At 40.2% G+C, this 26,095-nt stretch overlaps 1 protein-coding gene across 1 annotated transcript in view; it reads right to left on the bottom strand.

Annotated features, from left to right (window-relative positions):
* LOC119898096 (low-density lipoprotein receptor class A domain-containing protein 4-like) overlaps positions 1-26,095 on the bottom strand; it is a 218,053-nt gene that overhangs the window by 172,807 nt on the left and 19,151 nt on the right. The gene's annotated exons all lie outside the window — the stretch shown is intronic.

Raw genomic sequence — 26,095 nt, 5'->3', positions numbered from 1 at the left:
TTCCTGTAGTTTTTCAGCAGACATGAACAACAAAATCCGGTGCCGCTGAGCTGCCGCACGGTCGTGCTTTCACATCAAGGACGGTGCGTTCAGTAACGAGTAACGCAGCGTTACTTGGATTAGTAACTGTAATAATTTTACTGTTTTAGAAAAGTAATTAGTTACACTACTAGTTACTGGGAAAAGTAATATTATGACAGTAATGCGTTACTGCCCAACACTGGTTAGCTAAAGCTAGCTAATTTACTACTGAATGTAAAATTAAATAGCCCTACTGTTCTGCTTTTTAATGATTATAATAGTGAACAGAGACCTAACAACAGTGAACAGGAACAGTGTTGATCCTTAATATCACTGTCCTCTTTCTCAACAGTCAATAATAATACGGTGGTTCACTTTTACTCTGTGATCTGTAGGCTTTAGATTCTGTCTTCATTTGTTTCACGTCAGTTTGACAGCCTGAATAAAATCTTCAAATGCACATTGCAACTGCAAAACTGTCTGCTTCTTTCAGATATAGCTTTTTTCAAAAATTAGACAACATTTCTCCAGGGTGTGCAGTAGTAGACAGTGGCAGCGCCATGAAAAAAGTCAGACAGGTCCGACAGTTTGTCGGACTTAGCAACAGTAACTAAGGGGGGCGTGGCTTATTTCATTGTGTCACAAATTCCACACTTTACGGTAATGTTTTCGTGAGGGCATGATGCTTTGGATATTCAACAGAGATCTGTCAGACCATGCAAGCAAAAATGAGGAGCTCATTCCAAAGAGAGAAGTCTGTTGTATGGACGAGCCACACAACACTATTCCAGCAGTTCCAGCCATGATTTGTGTGTCAGATAACGTTAAATGACTTGCCCACAGACATCCAGCTTACTTTCTAGCTCACCTCACATGATGTTGTGATGTTAGCTATAGCAGCAGGAGAGTTGTATCGCTGCCTGGAGCTGCTGTGTTGCTCTCGCAACTGTTTGCTAATCCACAACCTTCCTAACGTTAGTTACATTACTTAGTGTGTCGTTGTTTACTCTGTATCACGGTATTTGCACGACTCATATGAGCGCCCCTAACGCCCCAATCCACCTAGCAGGTGTCGAGCTTCTTTGCTGGGAAGTTGAAACCTTCAACGCGTGACGCTGGATGAAAGGTCAGAGGATCACCAAAGTAATTAGGATTCATCCTGTGGGGAGCATTAATGTCCGTAAAAGATTTCATAGCAGTCAATCTAATCATTTTTGAGATATTTCAGTCCGGACTAATGTTCTGACTGAGCAACACTGCCATCCCTTGAAACACAAAAATAAACTAGAACATACAAGATACACTACTAATATTAGTGCATGAATCCCAATACCTGTTACAGCATCACGAAATTTCCTCATCACAAATGTTCACTATTTTAAATACCAACTGGGTACTAACAAAATCAGGGCTTCTATCTTTAAGTCCTTTAACAATTTATTACCAAGAAAAATGTATAAAGCAGCTCAAAAGGACATTTTCACTGTACACCGAGCTGACTCTGGCTCTTGGGTGATACTATGTTAGAATGCCTTCTATCTATGCACTGATGGTTTTCTTGTTGTTTAAATTACATAACAAGATAACATTTTGATTACGTCACTTCTAAAAGGTTACAGCTGGCCTAAAGACTGAAGAGAAACAGGAAGTGCTAGCGAATGCACATCCAGGCTACCCAACTGGACTTCCACCATTTGTTCTGAGTTGACTTTTTCCAAGCCACTGAGGGGCATGGGAACATCTTTTTTTATGAGAGAAACAAAGGTCTTTGTCCTAATTTAATCTGTTCATTGGAATCACCCTGCAATGACTGTAAACTGGTCGGGAAGTCTTCAAAAAACAGTTTCCTGTTATACAATATGAAGCGCCAACATACCTTTGCAAGTGGCCACCTGCTACCACTACCAGTTGATCAAAATCTAATGAATGCTTTCTTCTGTCTGAGTTTAAGTATGGGCAGTGATCCAGGATAAAGACTAGGTTTCAGGATAAGGTCACTCCTGATCCTTCCTAGTAAATTAAATTAAATTAATATGAACATATTATTCTCTTCCTTTTACAATCTCTGTCTATGTCTAGTCCATTTCTGTTGATTCTTGTCTTTGATTCAGCTGCTTTCTGCAACGGTGCAATTTCCCAGTGGATATTATTCAAAATTCATTCATTTCATCTCCTTCTCCTGTTATGCTACAGTATATATCTCTGGAGTATTTTTATGCCTCTAAACCTCCGTAGGTTGAAGCTTGGCACAAAGGAGAGATTCATGCCTGAAGCCCTACAGCGTTACTGTTATTGATAGGATCCTAAACAGTTTATGTCTGAAAAGCGATGACATATCACATAAGTTCAGTTTCCCCCCCTGAAGAACACCCGTTGTCTGGTGAACAGACGCTTTCCACATGCATACAGTCCCAGGTGAGCTCTGACAAAAAGGTTCGTTGGTGCAAGGGGAAGACGTGGGACACAGTCTGAAGGAGAGATCCTGCCTGGAAGAATGAAACTGATTAGCTATGTTGGGTGGGGATTGAGGAGCTATTTTACTTCTGCAGTTCTCAAGGGCTGAACGCACAGTTTCAAGCCTTTGTGTGTTTAACAGCATCAGAAGAGCTGATGAATGGCCTATTTAACAAAACCTCCCCAATGAGCAAAAGTGAAACCACAAGAATGTGAAAGAACAAAAAAAAAAAAAAAGAACAGACCCAAACCACAGTTGTGTTACTCAAACGACCTTGGCTAGTTCAGACTAATCCTGTGAACGTGAACAACTTGAAAGGACGAAATCTACAGAGCTGATTTAATCTCAGTGAATGGGACTGATTTGTAACTAACAGAGACATTGGCCCATGAGATAATACTACCATAAAAGTTTGCTTATGTCATCGTTATAAGTACATTGGTGATAAAACAGTATCATGGGCGGAACATGTTACCACAATACGTTCACTAAAGGTTGAGTGAAATGCTTCTTCAAAAGTAAAAAGTTCAGTAAAAAGTGAGCACTTTAAATGTGTTGTTGATGTCAACAGATTTAGTCTGTGGCGTTCAGGGTCAGATAAAGACTATATGACGGTTGTGAGTCATGTCGGTTAGTTTCACCCTGCGCTCTCTGAAAAGACAGCAGAAAAATAATGACGTGGTTGCGACAAAGAGGACCACATTCACATTCAGTGTTGTTCATCAAGTCTAGAGTGAGATACATTGAATCAGAGGTTTCCAATACACATATTTTAAGATTCAGTGTGACCTACACTTTCTGAGTATATCTTTATTTCTGATACACATCGTGAAGAAAATCCATAAATCTGCTTAGAAATGAAAACAATCACGATTTCTTCAGCATCAAAGTAATTCAGCAATATTTGTCTTTATGGGTACAAATGAATAACAAACAGGAACTGCTAATAGCTAGTTCAGCATACTGTGCATGGCGCCAATTTACCACAACAAAAAGAGGGGCACAAGTATCCCACAACTAACTTCTGTATGACATAACACACCAACATATAATTTTTAAATTGCGACGGAGGCAGATGGGGGGATGGCGGTGCAGTTGTATGGATTTTGTCTGAGGGGACACCCACAGTGTCAGTCTTGAAAATCCCTGCAAATTTAACAAGCAACAACAATAGTTAAGGCATGTTTACAAATAAATTTGCCTTGCCCACGACAGTGCAACAACAAAAACAAACAGTAGAATAATCAAGATGAGTGCCACCATCTGTTCTCTATGGCCCAGATCCTGTATTAGCGAGTTAACAGCACACAATCCCACACAGTTGAATTCAGCAACAGTTGAGTTCAGCACATGTATAATTGGTGTTTCCAAGATTTTATACAGAATTAAACATTCTTCCATAAGGAGCTTTGAGTCCTACATGTATGTCTGTGTCTGCTGACATACTTTCTATGTCATTTTACTTCTTTAATTCTTTCACAATTCTTTAAATTGTGTCTTGATCACAATTCTTTAAAAGGCACAAATCCAATGGATCTGTATCAAGGTTGTTTGTTGTTTATGTTGCGGAAACTTACTATCGGCCAAGTATCATCAGCTTTTTAAAACTTCCTAATATCAATATTAGAATGGGCCTAAAAAGTCCAATGTCGGTCATGATACATAAGACACACCATAGCCATAGATAGCTGGTGGCCAAACAGATGCATCAAGCATCAATGAGCCAATGATAGCGTGCATGAATAAAAAAGCTGACGCCGATCAGCTGATGTGATCAATTGATGCTCCGTTCATCCATATTAAGGACAAATTTCAGAAGAAAAAAAACTGCAAATTAAAATACAAATTTAAAATATTGAGCCGATGAACTAATCGAGACAGCTGATGCCATTATGCCATGGCAGCAGAAGAGGACACAACGAGATGGTGTAATTAAAAGAGTGCAAGTCAAACCAGCAACAAATGAAAACCATGTGGAAAACATGATAGAAATATGGCATTTATTTATTTATTTTTCATGTTTTGATGTGAGAAAGGTTACATTCTCCTCATCGCTCCATCTGATGTTTCCGTCTGCTGTTATTTTTAGTCTCTCCAGTGGAGCGGAAGCTTCAGTGGACGTTTAAGTCACATGTTTTGTGTGTCATTATTTACTTGCATGGAAACACACTGTCACTTACAAGCGAACACATAGCATTGGTTTGAAAAGAAATCTGGAGTTGTAACTACCAAACTAGTACCAAACCTTTCTTTAGATTACTTAAACAAGAATTTCTGATTTACACCAGAATCTAGAGAAAAGTATTCCTTTCAATTACAGTTGGGATTATTGTAAATCTTGGGGGTTTAATAACTTGGAATAAAGTTGTGGATAAATATGAAGATGTTTTCATATTTAGTTAAGGACAATAAATGTCAGTGAACATTTGTGTACCATGCACCTGGATTGTTATCAGCATTCAGAATGTTTATTTATGCATGAAACCTAATGACTTAACCGTTTGTAACCTTTCACCCTTTTTGAATCCAGCGAGCTGATCCTAATTAACTATTCTTACTCAGCTTTTCAAATTGGATCCTAAGTATTTACTAATGATTTAGTTGAAGACTGTTGGATGGAAACCCAGTTATATGCTGTTTGTTGTGAGGCCATGAAGTGGAGTGGAGACAGCAGAGAGAGGAGCTGCCTGCACCAATAACTCCAACCATCTGTTGGACGCCAAAGATGTTTCCACACCTACCTCCTCCTCTCTCTGTCTTTTCTCTCTCTGTCTCTGTTCATCTTACACTTTCTTATCCCGCTCCCTCTTCATCTAATATCTCTGCCTCTGTCTGTTTTTGCTCTGTGTGTGGTTACTTCTCTCCTTCCATCTTTACCTCCCCTACTAATCTTTTTTCTTTACCCTCCCCTCTAGCTGTTCGAGGCCAGCCAGAGAACAGGGTGGGGTTGGGTTTGGGAAAGTATAAAACAGAGGAATGTGGTGCTGTGGGTTTTTTCTGTTAAAACACGGAACTTTTCAGCAAAAAAAACCCAAAAGACAACAGACTAGACCGTCAACTTTGTACAAACCTGTTGTACAAAATGACAGTTTATGCTGTTGAGCTATTAGGTCTGTGTGTGTGTGTGTGTGTGTGTGTGTGTGCGTGTGTGCGTGTGTTCCTGTTCACAAGTGTGTGATCCTGTCGTGTTTTGCTTACCAAGCACACCTGACAACACAGGCACACCCACTACCACAATAAACCCATTGTGTGATATATTGTGGTTTGTATGAAGTTATGTCTGCGTATGTGCATATGTGTGTTAGTGTGTGTGTGTGTGTGTGAAAATGAACCACTCCGAGGGTTTGATTACAGACTGATAGTGACTCCTGTCACCTCATCAGCAGACAAGAAAAGGGTAGGGTATGGGAGGTTATTGTGTGAAATCAGAGACCAAAACAACAACATAGACTTTCACAGTTCTGAAGTTTTACCTACAGTCTCCAAGTCTCCCTCCAAGTATCCAAATTGAGGCCTCCCCCATGACCTGTGATATAATGTTTACAATGGTCGCCATGTAATGTTTACAATTTTGCAGTTTTGCAGGTATTTGGACAAATTAAAATGTTGACCTGATGATGGCACTGCAGGAAAAAAAAAAAAAGGGATCACCAAAATGAAACAATTTCTTGTCCATCCAATACAAGGCATTGCTAAAATCGGTGGCTGGGTAAAATTGCAAGAAGTGTGATTTTATTAAGATATAAAAGACTTATTTTGTGTAATTGATTCCTATAAATGACTTTTTACTGGTGAAATTTGGTCCTATTGTTCTTCTTTCTACCTCCCTATACATGTGTGAACACACCTGTACAGTCTTTAACACATGGCAGCACTTCAAAATTATACAGTAGTGATACCATGAAATGTAATCACCGAAACATTTAAGCAGCACGGTTGACGTGCACAGTCAAAGTCATAATGCTCCAGCAACAGCTAAAGCTAACCCATCCAACGCAGTTAACTGTGTAAAAGTGTAAAACAGTAAACATTCAACTTGAGCACAACAAAACAGAAAATAGGGACTTTAATGTGTTAGTTAGTATGCCTTTCTATCAAGAATCACAAAATACCTCATCATTAGTCATTTTACAAATGATGGTCTGCTGAAAATACAGGTGGTGTTTACTTTATGTCTTTCTCAGATAACATGAAAAGGTTCAGAACCAGGTTAATACATGTTCAGAGGTGTCTGAATATATTTATTTTTATCTCGTCTACTGCACAGCAAGAGACAAGAGACTATAGACACTCACTCAGTCATGTTCACAGGTCGCCGATACATCTCAAGCTTCTCGGTTAACGAGCCCAGCATTACAGAGCTGGGAGACTTACCCACAAGGCGAAACTATAAATCGCTGTGACTTACAGTAAATTATCATATTTATTACAAGATGAAGTGTGTGTTTATTCTAACACTCCAGGATTGACATTATCTGTCACAAATCTTCCTATACTAGTTAAGTGCGAGATGGGTGCTGCTTTGACAACCACTAATTAAAGAAAGCACGGTAAGGGGAGGGGTGGCGGTTGGGAGTAGTGGGGGGTGTAAGACATGGAGTTCTGGCTCTGCCTCTCAGTTGCTCAGTGGTCCAGTATCAGCCGTTTGCATTTACAAAATGGCACTTTTTTGGCTGTTTATAACATCAAAGCAGTTCTACTATGTATTAGTTTTTTCTTATTTATTTTTGGATTGGATTGTATGACTAAATGTGCTTTTCTTTTACCTGGACACACATATCCTTGCTTAAAGCTGCAGTAAGGAATTCTTTAAAAATATTTTTTTGTCATAATTGCTTAAACTCGGACTATATCGTGACAGTCGTACACGAGACAGATAATCTGTGAAAAAAATCCTTCCTCTGGCTCCCAGTGTTTCCCATACATTGATCTTCTTGATAATAATTTATTAGCAAGCATGTACAGAGCCATGGTAATAAGGATGGCTATGTTAACAGCTGGGTTGTTGAGATAAGCAAGCTGTACATAGCTGCTAGTCAATGTCGATTCCACCTAGGGAAGCAGCGATTACCGGATTTCACTATTAACCGCGCTTTAAAATGTCACGGTTAATTAATCGTAAAGGCTCCGCTACACAGAGTGTTTCTGTTGCACAGAACGAGGCAACTTGCACAAAACGAAAATAAAGTTAAGGGAGCGGTGCACCAGCCTAAGTGTCGTGCTTATCAGAGGCTACTGCACACTGGCTAAACTATGGCAGAGGGGGCAAACTGTGAAGCTTTATTTGCACCAAAGAAACGGCTGAAGTCGGCAGCGTGGGAGCATTTCAGGTACACCAAGTCTGACCAGGGGATTACTCAAGATGACGGATCACCTCTTCAAAAACTTGCCGTTAAAAGGTTCCTGCTAAAGGAGCAAATAACTACATTAAACTTGATGCAGCACCTGCGGGATCACCACCCAGCTTTGCACTCCCAAGTAAAGGCAGGCCTAATGCATTATAGTAAATAACGTAGCAAGTTGATAGGGAATTAAATATAACGATATATCGATGCCGTAGCGGTGAGAGTCAAGCTTTCGGTGCAACGTAAACAAACAAAGAAGATGTAACCTTTCAGACCCACCGCAACGAGGCCCATTATTTTCAATGGCTTGCGCCGCACCAGGGTGGTTTGTTGCTGCGTCGAGCCACGTTCACCGCACGGCGAGCTCGCGCGCATGCAGTTGAACTTCCACGCAGTTCAAATCGCTACGTAGTCCTCTCAAGACCTTCAGTCACTGAACATTTAACGTTACATCCTGTTGTCTTCTCCTGTCTGTGTTGAGAAAATGTTGCCAGGTGTAAAACACTAAAGCTGATGATACACGGAGCAACTTTTAGAGCAATGTTGCTGGGCAATGTTACTGTCAATGGTAATGAGTAAAGGTCACTACTGTAATCCCCTTCCCCTGCCGCTCCGCCACCCTCCCCGCGCCGCCGCTATCTGTTCAAAACATAGTCGGACTTGCCACCAGCAAGATTGCCCAGCAACATTGCTCAAAAAGTTGCCCCGTGTATCATCAGCTACATAACAGGAGCTTATAATTAACTGCATTTCAGTTAACACTGCACGCAATTTCTTTTTTCACTAAAACATATGTATGGATGGGAGTTGATGACAGTTAGGTTTATTCCCCTCCTTTATAACAACTTCCCCCGGGGGATATAATTTAATATTCCTCTTATATTAATAAGACTTAAGTATTATAGAAATATAATTGTTAATGTAAGTAAATATTAAAAATCAACATAAGTCATTACTAGTGTTGTGAAATTAATTAATGCATAATAATCGTGAAACAGTGATTATTTCTCTGACAATAATCATGTAATCGTTGCATCCCTAATTCCGCCACACGCAAATTGATCTCTGTATTCTTGATGATGGTCTACATTAAAACAACTGAAAATGCAAATCATGTGACCATTCACGTACAAGGAGCAGATCATCTGCACCGCAGTTGCAGAAGAATCGATGACAGAAGAAAAGAACTACTAGAGATGAACAAAGAATAGCAAGAATGCCAAAGGTGTAGATCCAAAACACAGGTTACTGAAAGTAAAACACAGACTGGGAATCATCACAAATGTTACGTAGGCCTACACGCCGTACAAAGCGATGCAAAGGTGTCATTATTTAGTAGCCATTATCCATGAGAAAAATTTATAAATGAACATCAGATTTGATTGGAATATAATGAAAACACTATATGCTTGTGGGAGTACATATTTAATAACATACTGGATAAAGCCATCAAGTTTTTAAAAGAACTCCAGCACAGAGAAAGCAACACAAAAATAAAATTGAGACAGTTTGGAAGGTTATCAAAACATTTCCAGCCAACAAGAGCTGCAGATGTCTGTGTGGGTTCTCTCCGGGTGCTCCGGCTTCCTCCCACCGTGCAAAGACATGCAGACTAGGTTGATTGGTGACCCTAAATTGTCCTTAGGTGCGAGTGTGAGTGGTTGTTTGTCTATGTGTGGCCCTGTGATGGACCGGCGCATTTCGCCCGATGTCAGCTGGGATTGGCTCCAGCCCCCCTGCGACCCTGTACGCAGGATAAGCGGCTGACGATGGATGGATTCTATCCAGTACTTTTGGTTGGGTTCTGCTTTTTCAATTTAGATGTTTTAATGTTGTTCTTTCATATTTTGTTTTATTATTACATGTTTGACCACTTATTGAACTCCCTGTTTTTATTGCATCTTTCTTTTTTTGGGGTTTACATTTTTTAGTTTTATGTCTCTATGATTTGCTTGTATGGTATTGTATTTTATGATTTACCTTCTAACTCTGGCTTTGTGTAAAACGTAATATTTATATATTTTATGCAATTTATTAGTATTACTACTTATTTCACAATGTCTTTTTTATTACATATTGAACACTTGAGGCCTTTTGAACATCATTTTGACTTTCATTACACACTGCAAGTCATTCTACAACATAATAAATCTATAATTTGCATTGTCACCATGCTATCTACAGTTTTTTACTGTAGTGCTTTTGTCACGGTAGAGCTCCACTTGTCAGTGTGTGTTGTGTGTGAAGCAGCAACATATTTTTATTTTAGCTTGATGTGAAATTGTTTTGTCACAGAACAATTTTCAGTCATTCTCTTTTAACAGTGTAACATTCTTTAAGATGCCGTCACTATAATCGAATGGAGTAATTTACACACACACACACACATGCATACTTGCAAACCCAATGTGCATCCAACAAATCTATAAATCTTCGTCAAATGGCCTGGTCTCAAAAGCAAGAGGCCAACTATGTGTCTGTACGACAGCCCGGAGTGTGGTTTGGTGAGAGACCTAAACCACTGACCAGAGAACGGACGTGCAGGCAAGCAGGCAGGCAAACACACACACACACACACACACACACACACACACACACCACCTCTAATGTAGTGAAGGTCAGGTTTCTCATCAGTGTCCTGTCTGAGTGTGTAGAACCACACAACATGGACACACTGTCCTGTCTGTACAGCTGGAGGGACAGAGCTCGCCAATGTCACTGCAGGGAAACAGGCTGTCAGTGGGAAAGGAAGGACCAGCAGTTACAACATTATACTGTTGGGATGACATAGCAAATTAAATTAGGCTCAGTAAATAAAAGTATAAAATCAACATACCACGATCACATTTTCAGAAACTTATTCACGTCACAAAACAATATGTTAGGAAAGTCTTACTAGAGTCCTGCATGGGACTGTTTTCTTGATCTCGCTCCCGTTGATTTTGTGACCATTACCGCCCAATTCCCGCAACATGTGTATTCACTCCCGCAAACATTGTGACATTTAGAGTGAAAAAAGGGCACAAATGTTTGGGCTATGCTAAACGCCTGTGTGACGGAAACCACCGAGGCTGTGCAGTGAGTAAACCTCACTCCCGACACCTTAAGAGACGTACTGGAGACCGACATCAGTAGCCACGGGGTTTAGCTTCCTCGTCAACATGTCTGCCTCCCGTACCTGAGGTCGCAGGTTCAAGTCAAGGTACGTTCTCGTGAGCAGTCGCATGTGTTCTTTTTCAACTTCGTTTGTTGACTTAATCTTATCAGCGCTACTGCGGGACCCGCGGGATCCCAATCCCAATGCAGCTCTCTGAGTCTTACAAATCGTCAAAAATTCCTTCAATGAAAACGAGCAGGGGAGATGTTCTGCTGTGCAACGCCTCACCACTCAAGTTCAAACCTGAGAAAGTTCAACAGACTACACAGTGCAGTGAAATAAATGCCAGTTAAGGATGACTAAATTATCCCAACAAATATTAGATGGAGAAGCAATAAATCCTACCTTCATGCAGGTTATAATTTTCAGTTTTTGTTTGTTCAACTTTTTGGTCATTTTGGAGGCTCTGCTGTTTCCAAGCATGAACCTCCGAGTCTGAAAAGTGAAGCCAATGCAAAGGGTAGACCTGCATTCTTTCAATGGCTAGCAGGGGTTGACCACTTGTTGCAAAAAGAAGTCTGACTTAATGGCAAAATGACCCTACTTCTTACCTGATTTTAAATTGATATCACAATTGAATCATGGTTGCGCCTGGCTAACCCAGATAGCTAGCTCCACCCTCTCGTCCAAATATGGTCATGTCCGGTTAAAAAATAAAATAAAATAAAGCAATGGGCAACATCACGGTGTCCACTTCTACTATACAGTCAATGGGTGTTTCTCATATTTTGTCCACACTCTTTACATTGATTATGGTAAACTAAATATTAAAAACACCGTCAATTACAATTCAGTAGCACCATCTGATCCATCTTTGTGCTTCATATTCAGTCCTAACAAGATTGCATGTGGAAAGCAAAAAAAAAAAAAATAGGTTTAGCTTTCAACATTTTAAAGTAAATAAAGATATAAATAAAGCATCAAATCCATCAGACAGCTGCAGCTGAACGCTGCTGCTCGAGTCCTCACTAAGACCAAAAAGGTGGATCACATCACTCCAGTTCTGAGGTCTTTACATTGGCTTTCTGTCTGTCAAAGAACTGATTTCAAAATCCTGCTGTTAGTTTATAAAGCACTAAATGGTTTAGGGCCAAAATACATTTCTGATCTTCTGTTTCGTTATGAAGCATCCAGACCTCTCAGGTCGTCTGGGATCAGGTCTGCTTTCTGACCCCATTTAAGATTTTTCTTTTTACTGATAACTTACACTGCACTGTAACTTTTACTGTCCTGTTTTCTTTTTCTTTGTTTTTAGCTTTTTTATTATTTTCCATTTAACTCTTTTAACCCTGATTGTAACACTGTAACTTTTATTATATTTTATGTTGCTTTTAAACTTTTACATATTTCCATGTTGCTTTTATGTTTTATATAAAGCACTTTGAATTACCTTGTTGTTAAATTGTGCTATACAAATAAACTTGCCTTGCCTTAAAATAAGGATTAGAAAAATTTGGCGTCAAATACAGTTAAATGTTTCCTTCACAATCTGGTACAGACAGCAACTTACATAGAGTACTTTGACAAAACAGCTGCCAAACGTTTCCTTTTAGACGTAATGTACAGTAATTATGATGATATTATCTGCTGCCAGAAAATCTTGTCATTGTAACTGGTAAAAGGAACCAGTTTCAAAATAGAACCCAGCCGTATTAGGAAAACACCTTTAGACTTGTTATAAACTGAATTCCTCAATTATGACTTTTTTTCTTTAATGATAAAATTATTCTTGGTCCATACATTTTTAAAACAACCATTTTAGAGCTGCAGTAAAATATTCTTACATAACATTCAACAAAAGGACTACTGTACGAAACATTGTTGTGAGCTTCGCTACTTAGTGGGTATCTGAATTGTACTGATTGTTGTTTTTTTGTTTTTTTATATCTCTTTATTTTTTTAGGATTGTTGTTTTTAGCTTGTATTTTATCTGTTTGGTTTGGGTTATTTATTATTTACTATTCTCTGATGAGAAACGACTTTTCGTTTCTTCTACGTATGTAAATACCCAGGTGAAATGACAATAAAGCTTATCCATCCATCCATCCATCCATCATAAGGAGTAAGGCTTTAAAAAACTGGCACTGGTTATTCTTTCGTTTGCATGTAATATATATTTTTTAAATGCTCAATATTCCTTTGAGCAATGTAGTTTGCACATGTGTGATGCTAGCTGCAGGCAAGCATCACACATGAACTGACCTAACTGAAGTGTCAAAGCAGACACTTTTTTCACACCATGTGCTGGTTAAAGAAATCAGAAAACAAAAAACTCTAAAATCCAAAATGTCATGGTATTCCTTTTAGCAAAAATGTCAGTGGCTCATTTCAGCAAAAACAACAACTCCCAAATGAATGGGCTGCCTAACAATGTCACTCACACCCTTTAATTTAGCAACACAATACCCGCTGAACATGGCTGAACTGCATTCAGCAGCACAACTGAAAAAAATGTCACGCCTAATTTTGAAAAACACTAACTTTAAACTTTAAGGAACATATTTTTTTCTGTTCTTATTTTTCTCCATTTGGTTGTTTCACTGTCTCCTGAACTTTTTTTTTATTAACACAAGCATAGTTTTATCAGCCACGTTTGTTTCAGATGAAAACTGTCACATACTGTGTTCGTTATTCCCACGCTGTTCTTTGCTAAAGTGACGGCAGCAGAGATTGTATGACAGGTAAATGTGGGCTTGTTGAAACTGGTTACCCCCCAGTGGAGAATAAAACAAGGGATATACCTTCTTTTTTTTCACCTCAGTACTACATTGCTCACCTGGTATCGAATAAAACATTTTGTAGTGTTTGAGGGTGTGATGGCTGGAAGTGGACTTTGCTTCACTGGCTTTACAACAGGTTAGCTAGGTGTTTGAGGGAGTTTGGACTGAAAACAGCCCTGTGTTAAAATAAGTACCAGTGAGACAAGAAATAGGATCCACTAAGTCCAGTTTGAGTAACAAATCCATGAGCTTGAAGGTTTCTTGGTCCCATTCAGCTGAATGAATGTGCAGGTTTTTCACGTCTGAACGCGGCTTTACAATGTTTTGGTATTTTATGATGGAGGCACCTTTGCTTCATCTTTTCTCCTAATTTTTTTAAACTCCTGTAAACTTCTCTCACCTTCTGCATGCCACTGCTTTCTGACATGCAACTGCTGTTTGTCATTTTGTTTCATGTGGTGCATTGTGTTGGATATGATAATGTAGACAGCGTGCTGCTACAATAAAACCATCTCTGCAGTCAAACCAGAAAAGGGTTTTGCTGCTGTAAGACTTGGCGGAGCAGTATACAATTTTAACATGAAGGCTTCACAGGAATTTTCTATTCACAAAAATCACAATTTGTCCAACTGCCAGGAATCACACAAAAGCAGCTGACCAAAAGTATTTGGCTTTTATGGCCATAAGCTGAGACTTGTGAAACTCTCTGCAATATTTCCGGTTCAAATTCATTTTCAATGCTTTAGAGGAAAAAATACCAGGAACGTCTCCAACGTTACATCTGGGCTTTCATCCCGGTAAGCCAATGGCCTGTGTCACAGTTCCACATTTGGTCACATAGTTTGGGTTTTGTGATGCTGGAGGACAGGAATAGGTAATTACCAACACCAACAACCCATTACCTCAAAATGCTCTTCCTGTGGGCAACAGCAATGAATCACCTGCTGTATTATCACACCTGCAAAGCCTGAGCAAGACGAGCTCACAGTCTCAGGCAAACATACGGACACACGCACGCTCAGTCATATACCACACTGGTGACACGACACAACAACAGAGACAAGTTTTACATTTTTATGTATCAGAGCCCACAGGTCAGCGCAGCTCGAATGTGTGAGCTGTATTTATTACAGTCAACATGCTGGTACAGCACCTGTGTCAGACCAGCCTTTAAACAGATAGAAGATGGAACCTGACCAATACATTAGCAGTCTGATATTACCAGCCAATATCGGGTGACCACAGATATCACTTTCACGGTGTATGCTGTATGCAAAAAAACACATTGCAGAGATTTAAATAGCTGTTTTAATGACGGCATTTGTTTGTCTACACGCAAGTTCTGATATTGTTCTTCTGCATGATATTAGGAAAATCTGCAATGTGCGATAACATCGTTGGATATTGCAATGATGATATGACTTGCAATAAATAAAACAAATATCAAAGTGTGCATATTACCTGCTGTCTGTTTAAATTCAGGACAGGATTAGAATTCAACATTTTAAATATAACTCAATGTTGTTTCAGTAAAGTTTACAACAACTAATCACTATTATAAACTCGGTGGAAAAAAAATCTAACATGCCAATAAAATAAATCACATTCCAGACATCAAAGAAAGAATGAAAAACGCTGATAGGGGGAAGAGCTGCTTGTTTGTCTCTGCCTGCAGATAAGTTTGCAAGAAAAAGGTAAAGGTACGTTAAACAGTTAGACTACAAACAGACGGCTTTCGTTTTAGCTTGTTTGTTTTGCTATTAGCAGAGCTAAAACACAGCGAGAGACTGTGGACAGAGCAGATTAAAACGTCGCTTCTCCACGATTATGCTTGTTGAACAGATGCATTGATAAAGTATTGGCTTTTTACTCATAAATGTTCCAGTGTGCAGGAGCTTCTTTTCTCAAGACTGAACTTTATAGTTATTTACAATAACTTTAATTTCTATAAAGACACTTTGAGCACACCACAGAGAAAAAAAGTGTTGGTTACGCCCGCATGAACTTAGTGTTGGTGGTGACAGCACATACAAGTCTGTAATTAAGGTTAATTAATTAAATATCATTCAGTCACTACCACAATTAGGTTTTTACTGTACACAATTCACTGTTGTTGATTGTTCCTGGATTTCTGAGGCAGTTACCAATATTAGTATTTGAGTTACAAAAATCCAAACATATTGGCCAATATAAGTTTTTTACATAAACACAAAACATAAACAAATATTTTGTTAAATGTGTTTTTTTTTAGAACTGTGACTGTAATAAATAATACATGTGACATTTTACAGTGTAAAACTTTACTCGTCCGTACTCTCTGGTGGACAAACTAGATAACGGCAAAGCTGTTTCTAAATTCTCCCAAACATGTCTTTATTTACTCTGTAATGACAATTTCTTTTTGTTACTAATTGTCCGACATCAACACAGATATCAACACAGGCTAATATCGGTCAAAATATTAGCTTGGTTGATTTATTGGTGTAGCTCTATTGTCATTTTGGATAAAGTTTTTTGCTGTCTTTAACATAAAATGTGTGTTTATACTATGTATTTATGTAAAAAAATAAATAAATAAAATAATAAATTGAAATCCAGTATCGGTTGGGCTCAAATAATAATAGTCTTTTTAGGCATTTTCATTTTTTATTACTGATTGTACATAGTACAGAAATGAACAGGACGTGCGGGGAGAGAGAGAGGGGGCGGACACACAACAAATGTCCCCGGTCAGACTACACAATTCTAAAAAACTAATAAACAGAATCCAATAAATCGGAGGTTGAGCGATAATGTTCTTCCATCTGGATTCACAAGACAATACTAACCTGACAGCTCACCAGAGGACACACTGGATCAGGATGTAACAGTGCTCTGATTTCATTTAAGCTTCATCACCTGCAGTGTGAAACCGGGCTCAATTAAAGGCTTTCAGACTGTAGCCACAGACAATACTCAATTATGATTGGCTCGCGGCAGTCCCTTAAATCTGAACATGAGGACACTTGAAACAAACCCCCGGCCAAAAGTTCAATCATTCTACATGAACACATGGTATATCAAAGACACAGTGTAAAGTTGTTTCCTTCTATCTTTTCCGTAAGTCTCATGAAACCTCACACTGTAGTATCATTTACACTTTTATGAAGGATGAAATTTGTGAAATATTTACATTGCTAATTCCTAAAGAAGCAGAACCATCTGACACAAAATGGTTCTTTTAACCACGATGTAGTTTGATCATGTACAGCTATAGAATCATTAAGTACCTCATACTTACTGAAGGGCGTTATTTTAGCTCCGGTGCTTTAATAGAAACCACCTCGATGGTCATTTAGCTGCAATAGATTATGACAATTGTTCATATAGCGAGAGTCTTTACATTCACCAGGTCTGCCTCTCAGCTTTACACAGACGGAATCTGAATCCTCTCTCAAACTGAAAGGAACCGACTGAACTTAGACCTAAAGCACTCAACAAAGCGAATACAGTAAGTGTCAGACGTCCACTGCCGCACACATATCACACACACAAGCAGCAAAAGGTTTCTCGTCAGTCTAGACATGTGGGCAGAATAATGACAGAGGAAGGCAGAGGGAAAGTGACAGAGTGAGAAAAAGAGGGACTGAGACAGAGCGAGAGATAATGAGAATAAAAAAGGGATTGAGACAGTGGCAAACAGAGAGGGAGGGAGGAATGTGCAGACAGAGGTGGGTGGGAATGATGGATCGGGTATAAGGCGAGCTCTCACAGTGTGACCTACAGCTATTGGTAAGGAAGATCCTGAACATGTGTGCGTGTTGTGTGCAGATGCCTGCACTTCACAGAACGTGGACTAAAGTTTGACTCGAGTCAGAGTCTGAAGACCTTTTACTTGATAACATAAAAACTTTGACTTTAACTTTAACAACTATGATTTGCGATTGAACTGGCACGTTGGCTTTCTGACTTGAAATGACTTGTGCATGATTGGTCGATAGCTGCAACACGTCTACACAGGAGGCGTAGCGTGAGCAGCACGTTAGCATAGCAGCAGCTTCATCTACACCGGATGCGTTCAGGCACAGTATTAGACGCTCAATACTAGACGCTCAATACTGTGCCTACGGCCTACAACTTCATATTTTGGGAGGATAACTAAGCATAGTTTCACTTATGCTCAATACCAGTACATCCTGTTAGCATGCTCTGCACTCTTGTGGCCTAAAACTTTAAAATGTACCTAATATTTCAGGGCTCAACGTTAAATGTCGGTTTGAAACTTACCGGCCCGAAGACAGTTTTAACTGGCCCTCCTCCCTAAGTCATTTATCAGTGTTACAACAAAACCAAAGACTTATAAGTTACGTTACACTGTTAACATGTTTAATGGGTTATTAAATACATCCTGGATAATAAACACTAAACTAAAATGTAATGTAAAAATAAAAAGGTTAACAAAACAATTTACTTTTAAAACAAAACATACTAACAGACTAAAAACATGACGTGCTCTCTCTCCTGCTGACAGCCATTCAGTAAAAAAAAATGTACTCAGAGCATCGGATACAAGTCGCCTGTAGCGACCTGTCAATCACAAGGTAGTCCCGCCCAAAAGTATACACTGCTTTCTGGTCTATTTCCCCCCCAAATAGGACCATAATTTACTCAATGAACATCATGTAGTGTTGAAGAATACTTGAAACTAACGACTGAGAACATAAACTCATTATGAAAGTGTTTACTGAGGTAATAATTCAGCTGATTTTACCATTATTTCTTTTTGCAGCCAGCGGACTCGCCCCCTGCTGGCCCTCAGAGAGAAGGCAGTTTTAAGTTCCGTCTGCATGGATTCAATTTCAGACCCCAGAGGTTGCTGCTTGATTGAAATTAGATAAATAATATTTGACAACCGTCATGTAACTACAAATCTGGATTGGACAACGGTGCGCCATGAGCTGCAAAGCAACTGCAGGATGTTGAGTTTAAATTTTAAATACTAATGTTTTTGCAGTGAGTTGCTATTTCAACTGTCCCTGGGCCATCTGGCTACCGTTATTGTCGAGCCCTGTATTTACACAGGCAATATAACACTTGGGTCGTGTCTGAAATCACTGAGAAACTTAATTTTGGTTCAATCACTGTAGCAGTCGCACAATGGTCATTTTCACATCTACAAAATGTGATGCATTGCATTGTGCAATTGATGACAGAAAGTCAGACACTACTTTTTTGTTGTTCCATTGTGTGCCTTTACACATTCAGAATTGGGACGCCCACCACAAATCACAGCAATCAGCTGTACTTTACTTTTAAGTACTATAACAACAACAAAATGTTATGTTACGCGTTTCTGAAAAGAAGAAAAAATAAATATCGGCCAATATATCAAAATGTCACATTTTAAAATCCTCAGATATCAAAATCAGTCTCAGTCTTAAAAATCCCATATCGGTCGGGCTCTAAAAGGTTCCTATGTCACATTTAAAATTACATCAGTCACAATAATTTAAAGCTTTATGCAGGTTCACACTGTAAATATGATAAAATACTTTTTTTAGCCTACCTTCTTAATATATGAGACATCTGTCAACCAAGCATATCAAGCACCATAAATGCACCTGCCTTTTTGCCACCAAAAAATGGTACAATGATTTAAGGAAACATTTTATTCTTTTCTTTTGAGAGAGAAGCTGTGGAGGCTGCCTGTTGGCCCCTGACAGACAGATGGACAGATGAGCCAGACAATCAGACAGAGAATTAGCCAAATACAGTTTGCCTGACAGTCAGGCACAGGGAGAGATGTAGAGAGGCAGATACTCACTCAGTCAGAGAAACATTTTGACATTTAGTAGATGTTGATATGACAGCTTCACCCTCACTGAAGTAGAGACATTGTTTATAGCTATCTGCACCGCTACCTGCACTCCTCTTTCTGATTAAAGCTCAACGCAGCCGCTGTCTGTGACAGATCTGCGATTAACTGCACTGTAGTTAATAAACTGTGGTGAAAGAAAAAGTTTTGTAGATGAGATGGAAGTCCATTGATTTCACATGACAGACACACAGAAAATACGCCCAAAGAGAAAGAGGAGGAGAAAAGTGCATTTGCTCCCAGACGAAAGCCAGCTTATAGCTTGTACACACAATTTAACCCGGCTTATCTCGGCAGGCTTTGCATCTCTCCAACTACCCCACTAAACACACACACACACACATACATTACACAACATTACACTCCTATTTACATGAAACACCACAACAGGTTCTGGTTGTGGTTAATGTTAGAGTCATTTCTACATCTCCCTAGAGCAAGGAAAGTAAAGCAGTAGTAGTGTGTTATGGTAGGGAGATAAGGGTGAGAGACAGAGTAAGGGAGGGAGAGAAAAAAAAGAAAGGGGAGGGGGGGTGGCAGAGGAGCAGAGAGGACAACATAGTGCTGCATTGCAGTAGCAAAGCCAACAAATGTTACTACTTTGGCCCTGTTTTCTGCGACGATACTATCTGAGAGTTATCTAAAGGTCCCGTCCCTCTGACGATAATCATGTATGACCCAGTGGAGGAAGAAGGACACTTGGTCAGACACATTATGGCCTCTTTATCAGCCCATAAGTCTGCCGTCGGATCTCAATGTCATTTATCTTTCCCTTCACTCTGGAGGATAATAATGCACGAGCAAAAGGGGGGACGAGGAGACGAGTGTTTATGTGCTTTATGGGCTATCTGTCGCTCTAAGCGCCGCGTGGCTTTCTACAGCGATGAAATGTGTTTTAATCTCGTCAGGGGCGATTTGAGCGTTGGAGGTGATAATGATAACTTTATTTGTATCCCGCTCTTATCCACAAACAAAGTTTACAGAGTGCTGGAAGGCGGGGCACAGACTCAAGGTTAGACGAGTAAAGGCGAAGACTGTGGTGAGAAATAAAGACAGTCATAATATTTAAGAAAACTGAGAAAAGACAACACTGGACGTCTCCAGCTTGAATTTGGGCAACCACAGATCCTTTTTATTTTTTTTATTCATACGCTGCACTGCTGAGACACTCACAGCGGGGAATTGTTGTTTACTACCACATGGCCTGAAAAACAGCACAACTAACAGAGAGAATAAAGTCAAATCATAAGTATTCTCTCTAATCTAGACCAACTTGCTGCATTGCTGAGAGACAGAGAGGGAGGGAGGTGGAGAGAAGGGCAAAGCTGTGGGGACACTGCTGCATCCAGCCAGCAAGCCAGCCAGCCAGTCATTCAGTCAGCCAATGCAGACAGACAGTCAGTAGTCGGGCTATGGCTGTCAGTCAGTGTTGCTGCTGCAGAGTGGCGCAGTGCCACACTCTCTCTCTCTCTCCGTCTGTGCTGTTCTCTCAATGCTCACTCTCTCTTTCCACTCCTCAACATCCATTCCGCTTCTATGGCGGTCCGTCTAACTCTCTTCACCCCCTCGTACCCTCTTCAAACTCCCCACTGCTTTTCTTTTCTACACTCCTTCACTTCTCCATATTCATGTGCTTTTGTTTCCTGTCCCATCATCCGACTCCTTTCGTCTCACCAACATCTCCTCCCTTTTTCCACATTAGTCCTGCACTCCTCCTTATCTCTTTAGATCTACTTTCATCTTGTCTACTTAAGATTTTCTTCTCATCTTGCTATTCAGTCTTTGTCATCTTCAGTTAGCGTCAAAACTCCTCATCTCCTCCCGTCTCATCTACCCTCTTCTACTCCTCCTTTCCTACGCCCTTGTGTTTATCCGTCTGCCTTGTTTTTTGTAGTCTGATAATCAGACTGAATTGCCATTTCATTGTTTTTTGTCTAAGTCCACTTAGAACAAGCAAACGTGAAATTCATCCTCACTTTTCACCATTACTGTGGCGATGTTTGTGCCTTGTGCCTGACTTTGGCATGGAGTTGCACCTGGTTCCAGATGTAAAAGTTTTATTTATTTCTTCCAAAGACAATTTTGGGGTGACTCTAGCTGGAGCACCTCAAAAGCTTGGATGGATATGAAACTCTGCAGGTTGACTCACTTGTACAAAAGATGAACAACTATTTCAGAAAATATGTGGTTCTTTGAGACGGTGTGTTTCTATCCACCTGTTTTTAAGCACATTTTCTGTCATAGTCCAAATATCACAAAAGGTTTTTATTCTTGGCTGAAGCATAAAAGTTGGTGTATCAATAAAAAAAAAAAGTCACAAAGTGCAATGGTAACAGACTTAGCAAATAAGCTGCAGCTTAAATCAATGTACTTTCAAATTCTGGGTCAATATTGGATGAATTCAGAAACTGTGGTGCTTTGTTTTATTAACAACTGCAAGGACAAGCATTCGGAACTCGCTACTGTTCACATTTGGACCTCTGATTGGCTTGTTCTCCATAGCAACACCGGCCAAGGACCATGGGGATATTAGTATTTAGTATAAAACACGATTTCTCAGAAACAAAGCAGGAATAATTCAAACTGGCGCACACCATCTAGGAGTGAGGTTAGGGTAACATTTTTAAACACAAACCTTTTTGCTCAATAGATGACTTGACCGACAATTTCGTGTCGATAAACTCATAAATGAATCAACTAATCATTTCTTCTCGATTTAAATCCCTGGGAAAAAGTGAGAGATGTGGGAAGAGACTCAGAAGTCTAGAACAAGGCTACCTTTTCCGCCCTCCGTTGCCTCCCCCCTGTCAATTTCTCTGTTCTCCTCTATTTTTATTGAACTCCTCTCTTCTCCTGCCTCCACCTATCCCATCATCTTCCTCTTCCCTCTTTATTTTCATCTCATCTCTCCTCCACTACTCCTCTTCACATTTATTCTGCTGAAAAACTCCTCATTTGGTCTCTCACACCCTATTATTCCGTCCTCTCTCTCGCCTCATCTTTACATTACCTTTTTTCCTCCCCTCCTCTTCAGAGAGCCGCTCTCATCTCGTCCGCTGAAACACTCTCGGCTCTCCTGTCCTCTCCCAGGGCAAGGATCAACCACAGCCTATTTCACACATGACAGAGTGTGCTGTATGTCAGTCATGTATGCTGCAAGAGGTGGCGCTACTGATGGCGAGCAATGGAGATAGGGTAATGAGCAGGGAGCCCTGTGTGTGCATGCAAAGTGTGTGTGTGTGTGTATGTGTGTGTCAATGACGGGCAACATAGCTGGAGTCTATCTGAATTGGAATTCAGCTTTGGCAAATAAACACATTGAGATTCCACTCATACATTCAGAAATATTCTCAACGAAAAGAGATTCAGGAATTTTACTCTCCCTTCTGAATGAATTGAGCAGCTATCGCTATGCTCATTTACCTCATGCTGGCAAGAGAGAGGAAAAGTGAGTCAGGAGTCATAAAAGCTACCAGCAGAGAGAAGAAAAAGAAAGCGAACGGCGTAAGGAAGCGCAAACATTACATTTCTTATAGAGGGCAGGAGGTGAACACAGAGTGGGAGAGATGGGTTACGCTGCTCAATCACACATGAATCAAATGGATCAGTTCTGCTACAGGGTGAAAAAACACCTTTGTGTCTCTGTATGGAAGCAAGTTCAGTAGCTGGGAAAGTGTGTGTGTGACTGTGGTGATGTGCAGCATGTCTGTAAAATGCGTGTGCGGTTGAGAGGTTACGCAGTTTGGTCGAACTTTAAGATTGATTCCGTTCCTCCGTCGAGTGCAGAGACAAAGTCTTTGTGTTGCCGCCTAACAACACGGTGAGAGAGGCGAGCGGTGATTTGACGGTGCCGAGAATTCACTCAAGTCTTTTTACAGTGGAGGAGTCCTTGAACTTGAGCTCATCTGCACACCGCACCATGTAACTACTCTGACTGAAAAGACTGGAACTCTCTGTCCTGAAATGTGTCAAGACCAACGTCGGTCTCGGAGGTGCTTTAAATGCGTCTCCACTGACATGAGAACACTTTGATTATATTATAACAGTTAAAACTGAAAGATACTGTTTGAAAATACGAACAAAGCATCGATCTATCCTCTGTCGAGCTCCTCCAAGTATGTAAGCTGCTGGTATGTTATAATAAAACACCAGTCTGATATCATTTCAATCTTAAAATGTTAAGATATCTTACATTTTTCCTAATCATACTGATAGGACAAACATGGCTGTGTGAGAACGGAAAGCTTGACATGCGTGGCAACAGTAACGATGAGCGGTAGGACTCAGCGAACAGTCACTAGTCGTGTTTCCGTCAAGATGTTTTATGCACATTTTGACGAATCGCATTAGAAAAGGTTGATGGAAACGGTAACATCTGACAGTTTTTACGTACATACAGGTTTGGAAGAACATATTCATCAGGGGAATGTGATAGCATTAAAGAATAATGCGTCAGATTTGGAGAGGGGAGCTGGTTGTGTTGGAGTAGCATTAGGAAATACAAGCTTTGTCTCAATTCACCTTGAAGGCCGCATTTAAAGACCCAATATGTCACTGTCGATGCGACAAGGCTGTCCCCTTTCGAAGGTTTCTTCTAATGCGGCCGAGAAACGCAGCCTTCTTTTCCTCAGTTTGGAGGATCAAACGGCCGTATCCTTCGCAGCCCAAGGTATCCCAAGATTCATTGCGAACCGGTTGATTTTTCCCAACATAAAGGAGGCGCATCAGCTGTGGCTGTGACGTTAAGCCCCCTGGATTTTACTTATAAATGTAAGTACTGGATTTCAACTCACTCCAAAAGCTTGCTATCCAAACCTACGGAATTAGGCCTAAAAGTGCTAATTGTCATTTAAATAAAATACATAGTTCCTCTACGGACATAACAAACTCTTCTCCCTCATTTCCTGCAACATTTCCTCTCACGAGATTTCAGAGTGAGAAAACTGTCCTTGAGTGAGACTTCAGTTCCCTGTTAAAAACAAAGGTTGCCACTCGGGGGGATCCTTTCCATCTTTTCTTGTCAGACAGTCTGAGCCTGTCGGTGAATGAATATGTTGTAGCCACTGCAGCCATCCACTACACAGATTGTCCCTGCTAGTCATTTTACCACCAAAATATGTAAAAAATAGGGTTCAGATTTAAAAATAAAGAAATTATCCTGCAACAAAAATGATTGATTTGTATATACACACCATCTACTACATCCTATAGTAGTATACTGTGCCGTGAAAGTGTAGAACTCATATGAGCTCTGTCCTGAACATGAAGACGCAGCTGAAGTAGAAACCACTGCCAGGACATTATTTTTCCGTTTCAAATAGTTGAACCGCAACCAAATATGTAGTTAGACTCAGAATGCATTTTGTAGTCTTTACAGTTCAGCTATAATAAACAGATTCTAATATATGAGCAACACAGATGGGCCTGTCTATGCTCTGAAGATGCTGAGGGTGTGATCACAGCAGTAGGTTCACACTGGCTCTTTACCAGGAAAACCAAGGATTGTAAACAAAAACACACTGGCTCACAACTAACATGTTTACTGTGGTGTTATATCATACCAGTTTAACAGCCAGTAGGGCTGGAAGATATGGTCCAAATAAATATCTATATTTATCGGACAGATAAATAACATTATTGCAAATGTTTTCACATCCATTATTTACCTAGTGGTAAACCCTCCAGCACAGTACATCCCAGTAACTTTGAAATATTTGCTTTACCGTACTTCTTTACTGAACATTGAATCCTCGTATTATCAGCACAACCCCTGCAGATGAGTGAAGTATATGTTGTATAGCCTTTTCCATTCAGCTTGGATGGAAACACAATTAAATCAGAGTCCACCAGCACACAGAGGAGTCTTGGCATATGAAGAGGCCCAGCAGGAAAACAGGCCACCAGGCAGACAGGAAGAGCCAAGGTAAGAGGACGGAGCGGCCGAGTATCTTCAGCAGCACAGTTGCTCTTCAGGGCCCAGTGAGCCGCCATCTGTCCCAGGGCTGGGGAGGCCAGGCCAGGAGACAAGCTCCCCTGACAGCATGTTACCGCCATATGCTGCTGGAGCATGTACACGCACGAACTGGCATGGCTGAGAATGGCATGGTATGGTATGGTCTGGTCTGCACTAAACTGAGCTGACCTTATCAAGGAGGCATGAGCACTCTGCTTGACCTATACTGGTATTAAAACTAGCCTGGACTACAATGCCAGTCCTCCCAGTCACCGCCCAGTCCTCTCCACACAACACACTAAAAAAACCCAGCGATACCTGCACATTTTTCAAGTTGAATATTTTCACTTAAGCTAACTTTGTGTATTCGCGTCTTTGCGCTGACTTTGTATGTAATCATGCAGTGTGAAACATTCGCATCTAAATGAAAATTTACCTTCGCCTACCTCCCCTCAACCTTGCTGTCCAGTCACTGGACAAGAAGGGCTTTGGTCAGGCAGGTAACTGAGAACCCCAAATGGTCAGTCTTACAGAGCTTAAGAGCTCTTCTGCCAAGATGGAGGAACCTGCCAGATATGAACCAGGAGTTT

This window comes from Micropterus salmoides, unplaced genomic scaffold, assembly GCF_014851395.1.
Source record: "Micropterus salmoides isolate LMB-PRFRI ecotype aquatic unplaced genomic scaffold, ASM1485139v1 Ms_hic_scaffold_11, whole genome shotgun sequence".
Classification (NCBI taxonomy): Eukaryota; Metazoa; Chordata; class Actinopteri; order Centrarchiformes; family Centrarchidae; genus Micropterus; species Micropterus salmoides.
This window is presented reverse-complemented; position numbering and strand designations above follow the sequence as displayed.